This window comes from Mya arenaria, chromosome 5 (genome assembly GCF_026914265.1).
Source record: "Mya arenaria isolate MELC-2E11 chromosome 5, ASM2691426v1".
Lineage (NCBI taxonomy): Eukaryota > Metazoa > Mollusca > Bivalvia > Myida > Myidae > Mya > Mya arenaria.
Window position 1 is genome coordinate 54,339,682 of NC_069126.1, and position 14,616 is coordinate 54,354,297.

Consider the following 14,616-nt stretch of genomic DNA (forward strand, 5'->3'; position numbering starts at 1 on the left):
GTACTTGTGTGACGTCCTTAGCGGTATTTATGTAAATGTTTGAGAGTAAAACACTTGGTTCTTTTGTGCATAAACAAGTTAGTAAATAAGCTAGTTCAATCATTATTTCACTGACTTCCTTAATCGTTTCGTGCAGCAATGCAGTCATGGTCAAACCAGCATTTATTATTATTTGTATAATGTTCAAAATAAACGGCATCTGTATTAAACACTCTTTAGAAAACCATGGGTCGGATACACTAAGTAAAACTCTTGTAAAGATCGTAACTATCAATGTAACAATTATATTTATCATGAACAATATAGTCCTTTTTATTTCCAACCCTACTGTTCAAAACACCACACACGTATAAACAACCAAGAAAATCGTATAGAAACAGATCGTTTTCTTAAATGTCAAATAAATCAACAGTATTGTATATTTGCGAGTCTACACCCACATAAATATCTTCGAGGATGTTAAAAAAGGTGATCAAGTTTTAGTCAAATAATTGTATCGAAAATAACTCTTTATCATTTCAATTCGACCACATTAAGGCTCTTTATTGTATAATGCTATTCCCTCACTATTTCGCTTAGTGTTCCTATGTTGAAATTTACGATATATTTTATGTGATTTTATTTCTTTAAATCAATATAACTAAGAGAATCACACAATGAGTTAAAAAGGAAACAAAGATCATATTTACCTAAAAAAATTTCAAAGTCTTGACTCCCTTTCTTGTCCATAGTTAAATAGTTAAATGTTCAATGTAAAAGCCGAGAGTTCACTTACGTTGTATCCCTAGCTCATCAACGGCTTGCTGTCTACATACACGGTGTTGTACAATATCCATGATCATCTGCCTTCCTTCCTAGCGTCCTTCTTCTTTGGTACTTGTCTGCGGCAGTTATCCAGTACTTCGGGTGGAAACGGCTCGTACATCTGACGGCCCGTTCCCGCAAAATGCTTCCACTGGCTCCTAACTACCTCATGGTCCTTTATAAGCGTGATTTTTGCAACGATGTTGCAGACCCAGCCCGCAACTGGTTGCCCTTGAGACCGGAGAACGCGCTCAAATCGTTGGCGGAGATTGCCTTTGGTGCCCTCAACTGGTTCGTTGCCGATGGAGTTGTGTTCGTGGATATTAGTAAATATTCGATTGTTTATCATGGATTGCGAGAAAGAAGAACACTAACCTCTTAACATTTAGGAAATGTCGCAATAAATAGCCATTTATGAAAATGTCGATTTGTTTGATGAATAAAAGTTTTGAAATCACATTGAACATTTCATGAACCATGTAGGTATTATTCCTGTTTTTGCCAAACAAACATATGCTATTTTCCCCCATCCATTGGCGCCGCCACCATTCCCTTAAAATCGAAAAAAGCACTGTAGGTATCCTGATTAAGGTCGTTTTTGTACGGAAACCCTGTTCTCAAGAAAAGTTATGCCTACCTACCTACTGACCCTACTGTTTTTGGAGATGTAAGTGGAAACAAAGATTTTTTTATGGCCAAATCCGAATCGAAATATAATTTTCAGCTCAGTTATTCTTTTCTTTCTTAAATCTATTTGCACATGCAAGTAGTAACCTCAAACATATACATTGTAGGGTCAGTGGAAATAGTAAGGATAGAAGGCAGTTTTTCAACGATAGCTTTTTTACCTCAGTTTTGACCTTGATTTTAGACAAATGGCTTAGATACAATACCAATGGAATATTGTATTTCATAAATAATATCGGAGAATTAAGGAAATGAAAGGTTATGATTGGTTTATTGTTTAGTCGGTAAGCCTATAAGATGCACTAATGAGATAAAATTTTGAAATATGATTTTCTTAATATTTACTTCAAATTGCTTTCCTTATCAAATATATTTCTGTGAAAACATATCAAATGTAATATTTAAAGCCAAATTATTAAATTATTCTTTAAATATGACATGTTTTCAGAAGAAACGTATAACCCCATGGCTAGCATCTCGAATTCTCCAGCTATGTGACTTATCCTTCTAACCTAGTTAAATTATTTACAGGAAACAAACGAGGGACCATATTTCTTCTTTCTAAAATTATCTTCTGAATTTCCCCATTTTGAGGAAAATCCCATACAAAAATGCGTTTGTTTTAAATCCTTAACAAAATCGAATAAATTCAATTCTTGGTCATATTTTTTATAAAAACGAAGATATTATTAAATGGAACTTGGATTGATCTTACCTAAATATAGCTTTAAAACAAAAACGACTCAGGAATCCGGTCAGTTATAAAACAAGAATGTCTACATTCAAGCCGAGGAAAGAAGAGAGAAATGAAACTTTACTAAACCTTTTTGTCCTTCTTGAGTACTTTTTTCATAATCGAATGAAACCATATGCACATTTTAAGTACATACTGCTTTCTGTTGACCCCTGCGTAACCTAATATGTATTCAAATATTTCAACCACGATTTTTGCACATAGAGTAGAAAACTTAAAAGCTTATGTCTCCCATTTGTAATTCCTTAAAATTCCTTACAATGACGTTAAGGCTGTCATGTTCAATCGAATATTAACAAAAAAGATATGAAAAATATGATGAAGGATATAAGGCATAAAACATGGTAAATTGAGTAAGTGATAATATGGAAATTTAACGATATTGGACGTTAATTACATAATATATGCTGATAGAATGTGTACCATTAGCTATTTTTGAGAAATCAGTGACACAATTAAAATCTTATTTTAAATTGTACTTTAAAAATAATGTTTTTAGGCAAATCCATTCATTCCAGAAATAAATCTAAGAACCATATAAGTTTAACCGTCTATAAGCTTAAAAAGGGCCTATTGTTGCAAATAAATGAAAAAAATGAGAGTATTACTTAAACGGAAAATCTGTTAGAACATTCTAAAATAATTTAAAATAATTGTTTGCTTAATTTTGGTTAATGAGTGAAACTGCCTAACAGTGTTTCTTTTATATATTCGGTACTCTTTATTATAGGAGATTTGACTTAATCAAATATTTTAAAAAGGGGATGTTTTTGAAGGAAAGCCAATTGAAATCATACATTTTATAATATTTGAAATGCTGTTTCAATGATTGGGTTATTCCAATCTTAATCAAACTCTTTACCTTTACATTCATTTTAAAATCGAATGATTTTAGAAGTTGAGCTATGTTTAACCGTCAATTTCCTCACGTGTGTAACAAATTCGTACGAATGTCAAACATATGTGAAATTTCAGTTGGCTACCTTTTCCCAACTGTATACCAAACTTACTTACTTACCAAACAACGAACCAAGACAAAATGCAGAAATGATGTTGGTTTAAACAATATTTATTTCATAAGATACATTCTAAGGAATAAACAAGGTTAGAGCATAATCAATAATAAAAGGTTGTATAACATAGAAATACAGGCAAAGTAAGCAAGTGATGTATGCACATAACAAAATAATCACGACAGAATTGAGAAGGAAGTATATAAGCTTATACTGTGCCTCGCTTCTGTCACACTTTCAAGCTGCTTGTCATGGTGTAATTGTCGTTATGATGTTTATATTTTCGGTACCGTTATAGTTTGATGAGGTGAATTGTGAATGGCAAATGAAGGAATTAGAAAAATGCGTTGAGAGTACGATAGAAGCAAAATAGAGAGAAACGTCAAAAAGCGGGAAGACGGGGCAGGGCATGTAAAGGTCAGGTCAGTTGTAGAATCTGGTTTGTTCTTATTATTTTAAGAAGATCAAAAGCGTTTAGTTTGGCGAATGAAGTGATGAACGTGATTGAATATCGTCGAGTTGGTCAAGTCCATGGCATTTTTAGAACCAAACAGTAGTACTTGATGTGACATAATAGTAGACAGTTGGTCGAGTAGATGATGCCTTTGTGCACGATAAAGGGGACAGGTGAAAAACAAATGGTAAGTGTCCTCGATTTCAGCACATTGACAATTTGGACTATTGATAATGTTTTTAGAGAACAGGTGTTCATTACGACTACCCAAATGCATCCACAGCCTTCCATGTATGACGCTCCTTTTGCGATCGCCCTCAAAGTAAAAGTTTGGAACTGATTTGTTATTCTTGTTAAGATTGTTTTTAAAGGAGGGCAGGGATGTCGAAGAACGAACACTTTCCAGAAGTACATTCCATAAGGATATTGTGGTTTGAAGACATGAATTTAATAACAGCTGAGTTTTACAAGGCATATTACGAAGGTTCAGAGATTTCCGAAGATTGTAAGATCTTGTATCACCAACTCGGGATGGAATAAGTGTAGTGAGATAGCCTGGGAAAGAGAATGAAACATTTTGTAAAAAAGAATGAGTTTATGTTTCTGCCTCCTTTGAGATTCAAGTGCAGTTTCTATATAAATATTTGAAATGGATACAAGTCGCGTTGCTCCGGAAATTATTCCCACTGCCTCATGCTGAACCTTCTCTAAGTCCTCTTCGTCAGCTTGCGTTAGATTGTCCCAAACTACATCTGCGTATTCCAATAGTGGCCGAATAGAATGAGTGATAGATAGATACAAGCTGATTTACAGTGGAGTTATTTGGAACAAACCTTGACTGAAAAGGGCTTAAGAAGTCATTTTGACGGAAGAAGTTAAACATGTATTTATGTAAAATTGTTTCAAGAACCTTACTAATAACACTCAAGAGGGATATTGGACGATAATAACCAAAAGCTAGGGGATCTGATTTCTTAAAAAATCTCACAGACATGAGCCAGTTTCCACTGGTTAAGTACTTTACCAGAACGAACATCAAAGACAGTAGGATGAGGTCTGTTAGGAACAGTCAGAAGGCTCTGAGATTAAAAAAGGTTATTCAGAAGATTTGCCTTGTCAATGTACGATTGGTATACATTGCCGTTGTGGGTGAGAGGGGAATAAGTTTCGAAGCCGGCGAAGCACTAGAAAAGTGTTTAATAGTTTTCCAAAAAATCAGACGAGGAAAAGGTATTTCCCCGGAGTTTCGAAGCAAGTTTTTCATAATGTGATTGTTTGGCAGCTTTTATGAAATGGTTAGCATGATTGCGAATAGTCCTGTAAGCTTGACAGTGATTTTCATAGTTTGAGCGTCTGGCCCTTTTGTATGCTCTTCGTCTTTGATAGAGTAGTTTACGACTTTCATTATGAAACCTCGGGGGGTCCTGAGTGCGAACCGTTAAAGACTTTGATGGTATACATATTTCACAAAATATCATAAGTTGATTGGTATTTTTTTTAGCGTAAATATAAACATTCGTGTGAAAACATGTATTCCAGTCAAAAGATGGCACAAGCGTTTGCAGTTTGACGTAGTCCTCTTGTGAAAATTTCCAAACTTTTCGATCAAATGTTGATCCGACCATTTTGTTGAATTTAAAAATGCAAACAATAGGGCAGTGATAACGAACTAGCTGATCCAGAAAAGGTTCCCCTACACCACATTTCAGTAAAATATATGGTGATGAAACTAAGAATAAGTCGAGAAGGGTTTCAGACGTTTCGGTTAAATGAGTAGTGTCAGGGATGACTTGTGACACATTCAATTGTTGACATAATGACTCAATCTTTTGTCCAGATAATGATTTATCCATATCAAGGTTAAAATCTCCCGCAATGACTATATCTTTTAAACCAGTATCAACCGCCAGTGACATTGAGTTGGTAATGGATTCCAGAACTTACATATGAAGTGGAATTAGGAGGTCTATAAAAAGCATTAAGCAAAAGACGTTTTTATGCGTAATTCAAGCCAAAGACACTCTACATCGTTTACGTCTAGATCACGTCGCTCTAACACAAATAAGTCAGATTTAATATAGACTAAGACTCCTCCATGGTGGTCAGTAGATCTATCACTTCTAAATGGAGTATGGAAGGCAGGAAATATAATCTCAGAAGTTAGGCGTGTCCCATGTTTCAGTAAAGGCTAGGATATCAAAGTTATGTAGGTCGGCATACAAAATGTCTTTTTTTGCCGTAAAAGCTCTGCACATTTAATGTACTATACTTAAGCTACAATTAATCGCAGCTTCAGAAGAGGAGGTTGACAGAGATGATGTAGGACCAGGATTTTCATGAACATCACCGGAAATAATTAGAAGCATAGACAACCAACAAATTAATTCAAAATATGTTAAATGTTTAAAACCTTTTATTTGAGCTTGAAAATAGCAGAACAAACCGACCCTCATTCGATATGTGTCTATTTCAATAGACAGTGTTGACCGGGGTCATATAGCTCTATTGAATGAGAGATATGTGCCAACTGACTGACGTGTACTACGGAGATATAGGGAACAGAAAGAGAAAGTAGGAGGAAAAAATGTATGGAGGAAGTACCTGAGTAACATAACAAGAACTTGTTAATAGGGAAGTCCCTTAAATAAGTAGGGTTTTGGGTACATTTTATCAATGTATTGCGCGAATGGGAAAATTATATAACGCACTTTTTTGCAGAATTAGTTACAGAATGTGTTATTATAAAATGCGAGTAGCGGCTGAAAAGCTATATACACAGTAGAATCGACATCTTAAGTATATCTCATGTATATGATGTGTTTACGGACATGACAGCATTAAATCGACTATTCTACCGGTATAAACGGTATAATTTTTAAAGAAGTAGCTGCCACAGAAACCTGAGATTGTTGTGTATCAGATCTTATGTGAGAACATATGCAAATGTTTTAGAAGGTTGCTCGTGCAGCATACGAGAAAGGATATTCTTTGACATATACTCGAAACTTTGTGAAACTAGTGCCGCGGAATTATTAAATATGTAACAAAATATTTTAACCGAATATTGCAGAATTTTAGTTCGAACGAGTATGTGCCTTTAATGTGTCAATAGGTGTGCACGCTTTTCATGAGATTTAATTCTTTTTGTGACATTACGACTATATTAATTTATTGTTAATGTGAATTATGTGATCATTTGTAATATAATTGATTCGATTTTTTTTTAAATATGTAAGTTTTTTAAAGTGTTTAATAAGTCCAGTGGCAAACGATAAAGTAAGGATGTACTTCAGTCCTGTAATCTGATATTGATGCTGATGTGCCGACTATGTGAATTTATTTGTAAAATTATTCATTGTATGAATGCATGAGTGTCATGGAGATAGTACGCACACTCATGGAGAGAACAAACAGTGATTTGGTGTTAATAAAACCATTAATGAAACCATGTTCAAAGTGCATTAGTTCAAGGTCATAGTACCATTTAGGGACAAAAACTAATTGTATAAAACTGGTTAATTCTTTTGTTTGTTTCAAAGTTAACCAAATAATTATTCAATTTTGCAAATTGGCCAAAAGATAACCTATGGCGATGCGGGTCCCAGAACTTTATGTTAAAGGAATTGTAACTAAGAGGGGTAACCTTTTGACTTGTGCGCCTCCCTCAGAACCGAAATTAATTAGGTTGAAAGCGTTATAAGACCTAAACGGTGCATTTTGGGCATATTTTATTACTACATTCCTTTGTTAAAAAATCAGCATGGGGCGATTACAGGTTGGAGGGGGAGGGGGCGCCGGACCCCCCAACGGGATCAGCGAATTCATATGGACAACCATACCAAGGTTTATAAACTTGGATGCAGGATTCAAGCAAACATCTGACGTAGAGACGATGTTTGACTTTAATCACATCGTCGTCGAAGTTAATTTAATTTTTAACCCTTCAGCAGTAATTCTTTCTCAATCATTCTGTTAATAGAGCGACACGACCGTAATCGGAAACTGTCTGTCATATGACGTCATCCTATCGAGACTTGTACGAGAGACCGATGGTGACATTTCAAGCTCAGTAACAGTTCAATATTTCAGTATTTCAAGTTCACGAAATAATGAAATTTTGATGCTGAAATCATTTATTTGTTGACTTAAATTCATAAACCGCGATTTCATGAAGTTAAAAAAACGATATTAGTAGAGGTAGGAGTACACCTCTATATTTAGAAGTGCCGGTCCAAATATTCAGGTGCATATCTTTATTTCAGAGAGTCAAAAACAGACACACCTTTAAATATAGAGATGCACATCTATGTTGTAGTTCAAAAGTTGAGGTTTTAATTTAGGAATCACTTGCAAACTGATATTCACAAAAACGGCAACTGGTAGTTTAAATAAATAAACGAGCGATAATCGAAATGTGAAATGTTGGCTGGTACTAACAGGTGGTGAAAAAAGAGGGTAAGAATATGTCACAACACATATTTGTTATACATTAGAACGGACTTTTCACACACTTGTGAATAATTCGTACACATATATCACTTGTGTAACATATTCGTATAATTGAAAATTATGATTAAACAGGGCTATATGTCTTATAGTTTATAAAAGAGTGTTTTAGAAAAATTGAAGAACTTGAGAATCCGAAATGTTTGAAATACAGTCATATTTAGTGTAGCATCATTTCGTTCTAGGTAGTGTTAAAATATCTGTTGTGGTACTTTTGTGGGGACAAAGTCTGTCTGACAAGTATGTGGTATATTCAGGATTTGTCACTGTATTGATATGCTGAGAAGTGTGATATTTTTACTTCTGCTTCCGGTGTAAACAATCCCACTTTTTCTGCACCTGAAAGTAAAATGTAAAACAACATCTTCACTGGGTTCCCAAGAGAAATTTTGAAGCAGCTTTTAAAAAATGGGTAAGGGCATCAAACCCAACCTCATATCTCAACCGAACCTTGCCCGAGAAAGCATTCAAAGGCCTACGAATAGGAACAGGAATCAAAAGAGAAAAGTTATCTCCCCTGGTGTCGATCCACAGGCAAGAAATCTAAACACTCCTTAGTGGCTCATACTAAAAGTGTTTACAGTCGAGGCAGTAACTGGGTTGACTATTGTTTAAATCCCAAACCATCAAATTACATGTCAAATATAAACGAGTACTGGAAAAGTACATTGGAAACCGAATCAAACCTCAGTCCAAATACAAAACCTGTCAATATTAGAAATATATCCGCCAACAGCACACATTAGCAACAACACCAATATATCTACACCGTACACAAATGTCTTAAGTTCCAGTTTACTTGCATTCTCCTTTTCATATAATATAGGCAGTTAGAAAACGAATTCCCTATCACTGACAGTTAATCATTTGATGACAATGTAAACAGCCACATGGACATGTACAGTTCGGACTCAACTCCCTTTCTTCATGATCTTTGAACTGCCAGTGATTTGAGTAAGCTTCAAACCTACTCGACTTACGTATTTTGCTTGTTATTCATTTGCCAATGAACTAGATTCTCTTGAGGTTTATATTATTGAATAATTAGTCTTATAGTAATCTCACCTTATGGTTATAATCCGTGTGATTTTATGAACATGATTGTTACATTATTACACTTACTCAATATGTAATGTATCTTTTCTTTATATGATTATGTACATGCATACCCAATATGTATGTTAAATTGTCCTTCTAAGCACTTGTTTTGCTGTCCAATATGCTACACTTCTAAGTTACTAATTCCAGAACTCTGGCATGTATATAAGAAGTACTTATTTGCACTCATTTCCAATTTTACTTCCATATATCACTGGATGCATGCATAATAAAGCACCCACACTAAGAATCGCATCTTTTCTTAATTTTATATTGTCAATCATGTACAATTAACATGTCTATATCTGACCTTAAAGATGTTTCAACCTTTAAGGTCGTATTCAATGTCATTTGGAGTATTTAGAATATGCTTTTACATTTACTTAGCTATAATTCTTAAACTCTTAGAATGCATGTAATTAATGTCAGAAATACAATACTTTAATTCTATATTTAGCCAATATTAACACTACAATCTTATACTGAAATACAAAAATGAATTTAACTCTTCCATAACTTTGAGTATATGAGTATAATGATATAACTTCAGATACCATTTAAGGTATCATGAAACATTCATTAATGCAATTTCTCCTTACCCCCTAAGTTTTAATTTGGCTAGTTTTAATGTTTGTTCTTCCATGGTATGCTTTTATTTGCTTGTTTGAAAATGCCATTTTCAGTTGAAAATACTATATGTGCATTAGTTTGTTCAAGCACTAGATATGACATGTTTAAGTTAGTTAAATTACCTTCTGTCATAACCTAGTGTATTTGGAATTCTTTCCTCCTAATTTTATATTTAGCATGCTTTTTCAATCTGACATTCAAGAAATTACATTATATATTCATTAAAAACTGTTAAAGTACTTATCTTGGTCTCTAAAAAGGTTATTATTAATGATTAAACTATCATACATCTTTAATAAGTCTGACATGATGTATTAGCATATTTCAATGATTAACTTTGTCTTGAAATTAAACCTCAGTAATATAACTACCTGATTCAACCCTTTCTATCATCCTGCGATCCTTCCAAGCTGCTAACACTATCAATTACTTGCTTTTTTTTCTTTGAACATCAGAACCATTTTTTCATCACTTTTTTGGCTTTGTGGCACGTGTTGAGTAAACATTATAATCTTTACGCATTAAAGGACCGATTTACGTGCATTTATAATTTGTATCTGTTAAAATGAAAGAGTAGACATCTCTTTTACCAAAAATATAATATAAAAAAAATGTTTGTTATATCAAACATGTCAAAACGTTATACATTTTTATATCGATTTGCACGATTTTAAGCAAACATGTGAGGCTTGTGTATTTAACACGTTTAAAAATAAATCTGTCATGTGTTTCCTTTCCGGATAGAAAAATCCGACCCGAGGGCACCTGCGTTGCCAGGTAACGAGGCTTGCCGAGTTACCGGCCACGCAGCGTGCCCGAGGGTCGGATTTTTCTATCCGAAACGGAAACACATGATTAATATTTTTTCTAGCACACCTTAAATTACATTCGTTTGTAAAAAAACACATGAAAAAGCGCATTTTTGTACATTTCACCAAAACGCGTGTGCGATGGTGTTTACTAACGTCATGACGCGCAGTAATTTTTATTCACTGCATACGTCAAGAAGTTCCTTCAGTATCACGTCTTTTAAGGGTTATTTTGTTTTGTTTTGAAGGTATATTTTTGTAAAGTTAATGTTTATGGAACTCATCTATTGAAATCTCATAATTATGGTTACATAGAGTGTAAGTTAAAAGAAATGAAAAGTATTACGTCACAGTGACTCATCTGGCATGGGGGGATGCCAGATGAAGTTTTCCAGCACGGCTGAATTCACCGGAAATGCCTATCCGGTGTGCTAGAATATTATTTATAGTACACTTTATTACCAACAATTCTTCAACATTTTACCACATGACTAACGATGTTATATTACTAGATTAAGATTGTCAGCTCATTCAAAAATAATCCACACCGGTTTACATTAAGTTTAAATTACAATATTCCTAAATATAAACGTTGTTGTACTTTTTGCATTTGCAATGATATAGAAGATGATTATCATTTTGTACTTATATGTCCTTGTTGTAATGACCTCAGAAGAAAATACAATAAGAAATACTTAAAAATTTAAGACCAAGAATGTATAACTTAATAGATCTGCTCAGATCTGTAAACAAAATTATTATATCCTTTTATATAGAGGATATTACGTTTAATAAGATAAAATGTCTTATGAATTATTGTTTTAATATTTTACTAGGTTATAAATAAAACAACATGAACGTAACAGTTAGATCTTAAATAAGTGTTAATCAATTAATATTGATACTTATGTTTGAGCTGATATTATATCGTCATAGACATTCTGGTCAATGTTAATGATGTGTCCATGTTTAATGATTGCTTTTCGTTCGTGTCTTGTGCAGCCTTTAATACGTTATGACATTCATAAGTATATGTCTTGTGTTAAAAATAATATAGAACATAAATATTAATAATAGATAACTATTAGTACGAATTTGTTTTGTTTCTATTTTTTACTTGTACTCATATCCGTTTTATCATTATGTTGGTGTCGGGAGATAACACTTGTTAATGGATTTAATTATTTCTTGTTATATTTTAATGTGTTTGTGTCTTTACGGCTAAAAAGCGTATTATTTAAATGTGAATAGAATGGTTTAAAAACAATTCTTATTAGACTGCATATTTCGGTAATATATGGCGTATTTCGGTTATTATCACTGTTAATCAGCTTCTATCTATCTATCTATCACTCTTTCTCTCTTGCTCTAGATTAGGGTAAAGAACAAAAGGCAGTATTCTGTGACATCTCAAAAGCCTTTTATAGCGTATGACATGAGGGTCTTCTTTTTAAGCTTCGTGAAAGTGGGTATTTCCGGTTCCCTATTTGTGTGGCTTACTGATTGTCTTGTACTTTGTCCGATATGGTTTCTTATCTGACGGAGTTCCACAAGGTTCGATAATATGACCGTTTCTCATTCCTGTTAAAATATAAATGATCGTTCGGATATCAAAATCCCCCATACGTCTTTTTGCAGATGATGCTACCATGTATATCATTGTCGATGATCCTTTGTTTGGTGCTCCGCAAATAAATAATGACATGAAAATATCCATATGTGGGCATAAGGGTGGCTGGTATTATTTTTCCAAGCGAAAACCAAATCACTTCTTATCTCTAGAAAAACGAACAGTTAGGTTTATCCACCTATTTGTTTCGATAATATTCAAATAGCGAAAGTCATTACTTATAAACATATGGGCGTCACACTCGACAGTAACTGTTCAAAGCATATCAGCATATCAGTCCGTCAAAAGGACTGCATGGCAACGTTTTTACCTCATGCAATGATTTAATACGTCCTGAATCACAAATCACTAGAATATTATATAAAACATTTATTCGGCCACTGTATGCAGAAGTGATTGTGACAACTTTACGCAAGCATACGAAAACATAAACTCACTTTTTTTGCAAGGTGTTCTATTTTCTCGCCATCTCACTACACTTATTCCAACCCGAGATTATGATACAACCTCTTACAATCTTTCTGTGAATTATGTTAACCTTCGTTATATTTTTTGTAAAACGTATTTGTTATCAAATTCATACTGCCAACCATAATGTTTTCATGGAATGCACTTTCGGAAACTGTTCGTTCTCCATGCACTTTCGGAAACTGTTCGTTCTTCATGCTCTTTCGAACTGTTCGTTCTTCACATTTAAGTACAAACTTAACAGAAATGAATCAGTTTCCAGTTTCCACTATGAGGCTGAGCGCAAATCGAGTGTCACACATGCAAGGCTGCAGATGTATTGTAGTTATCTAAAAGAGCACTTGTTCTATAAAAACAATATCAATAGTTGCCAATGTGGTGAAATTGAGGACACCTACCATTTATTCTAAACTTGTGCCCTTTGTCATACACCACAAACGCATCACCTATTCGACCATATGTCTGCTATTAGGCCCACGTCACTCCAAGAACTACTGTTTGTATAAAAACAATCACGGACCTGACCAACTCAATTATATTCAATCACATTCAGCACTACAACCTTAACGCGTTTGATCTTCTTCAGATAAAAACAACAAACAAACCAGATGATACAACTGACCAGACGTATCCTTGTCCCGTCTTCCTGTTTCTCCACGTTTCTCACTTTTTTGCTTTTTCCATACTTCCCACGCATTTCGCCATATTCTACTTCATACATTTATCATTCACCGTTCACCTTATCCATCAAATTATAACGGAAACCAATATATCTACAAATCATAACAATATTAACGCCATGACATGCATATTGAAGGAGAGACAGAAGCGAGGCATGGTATAAGCTTATCAGCTTCCTTCTTAATTATGTCGAGATTTATTTTGTTTAGTGCATATAGCGCTTGTTTAACTTTCATGCATTATTACCTCAGAAACTTCTTTATAACTGATTATGCTATAACCTTGCGTATCCTTCACATGTTCTTTTGAAATAAATATTGTTTAAACCAAGCGTTGAAAAATGTAGGACAAGTTTGTAAATATGTTATCAAAACGTCTGTATTTAAACTTATAATACAAAATTTCGTCAGTAAAGGTAGAAAAATAACCATAAATCTAATAAAGTAATTTTTCCAATGTTTGGTCATAACGCACTTATGTTCTTACAATATTTTCTGTTTTAAAAACAAACGATTTATTAGTTGCACAGTGGTCTGTTTGTTGATCGCAGATACGGGCATTGAAACAGTGGTGGCCATCGTGTTATTCTTAGTCAAGGCAGGTCCTTGATATGGAAACATCGTTATTTCACTAACTGCACTTAAAATTATCACTGTTGCCACATTTGCTTGATACTGCTTCAATTCTACTGTTCATCGATTCAAACCATGGCGTCTTTTTAAAAAATATTCTGTGTTATCAACAGTATCCATCTCCTGTCATGTTAAAATCACAACAATTTCATCATTGGTTTAAATTTAGTTCCGACCCAATATTTTGAAAAACTCAGATGATGAATTTCTATTACTAGCAACTTAAATGCTGCCAAGCAAAATGCCCCTATAAACATTAAGAAAATCAAGTTAGTGATACACTTAAAGTTTACTCATTTGAGTACATACTCAATGCTACAGTTGGAAAAAAAGCAAAATAAAGCGACAAAAGTAAATACCTTTTTAAAAAGTTTTATTATCTATCGAATGCCCAGTTCTATTGTTAAAATAAACATTCTGCATATCACAAATAATAAACACTTTTGCCGG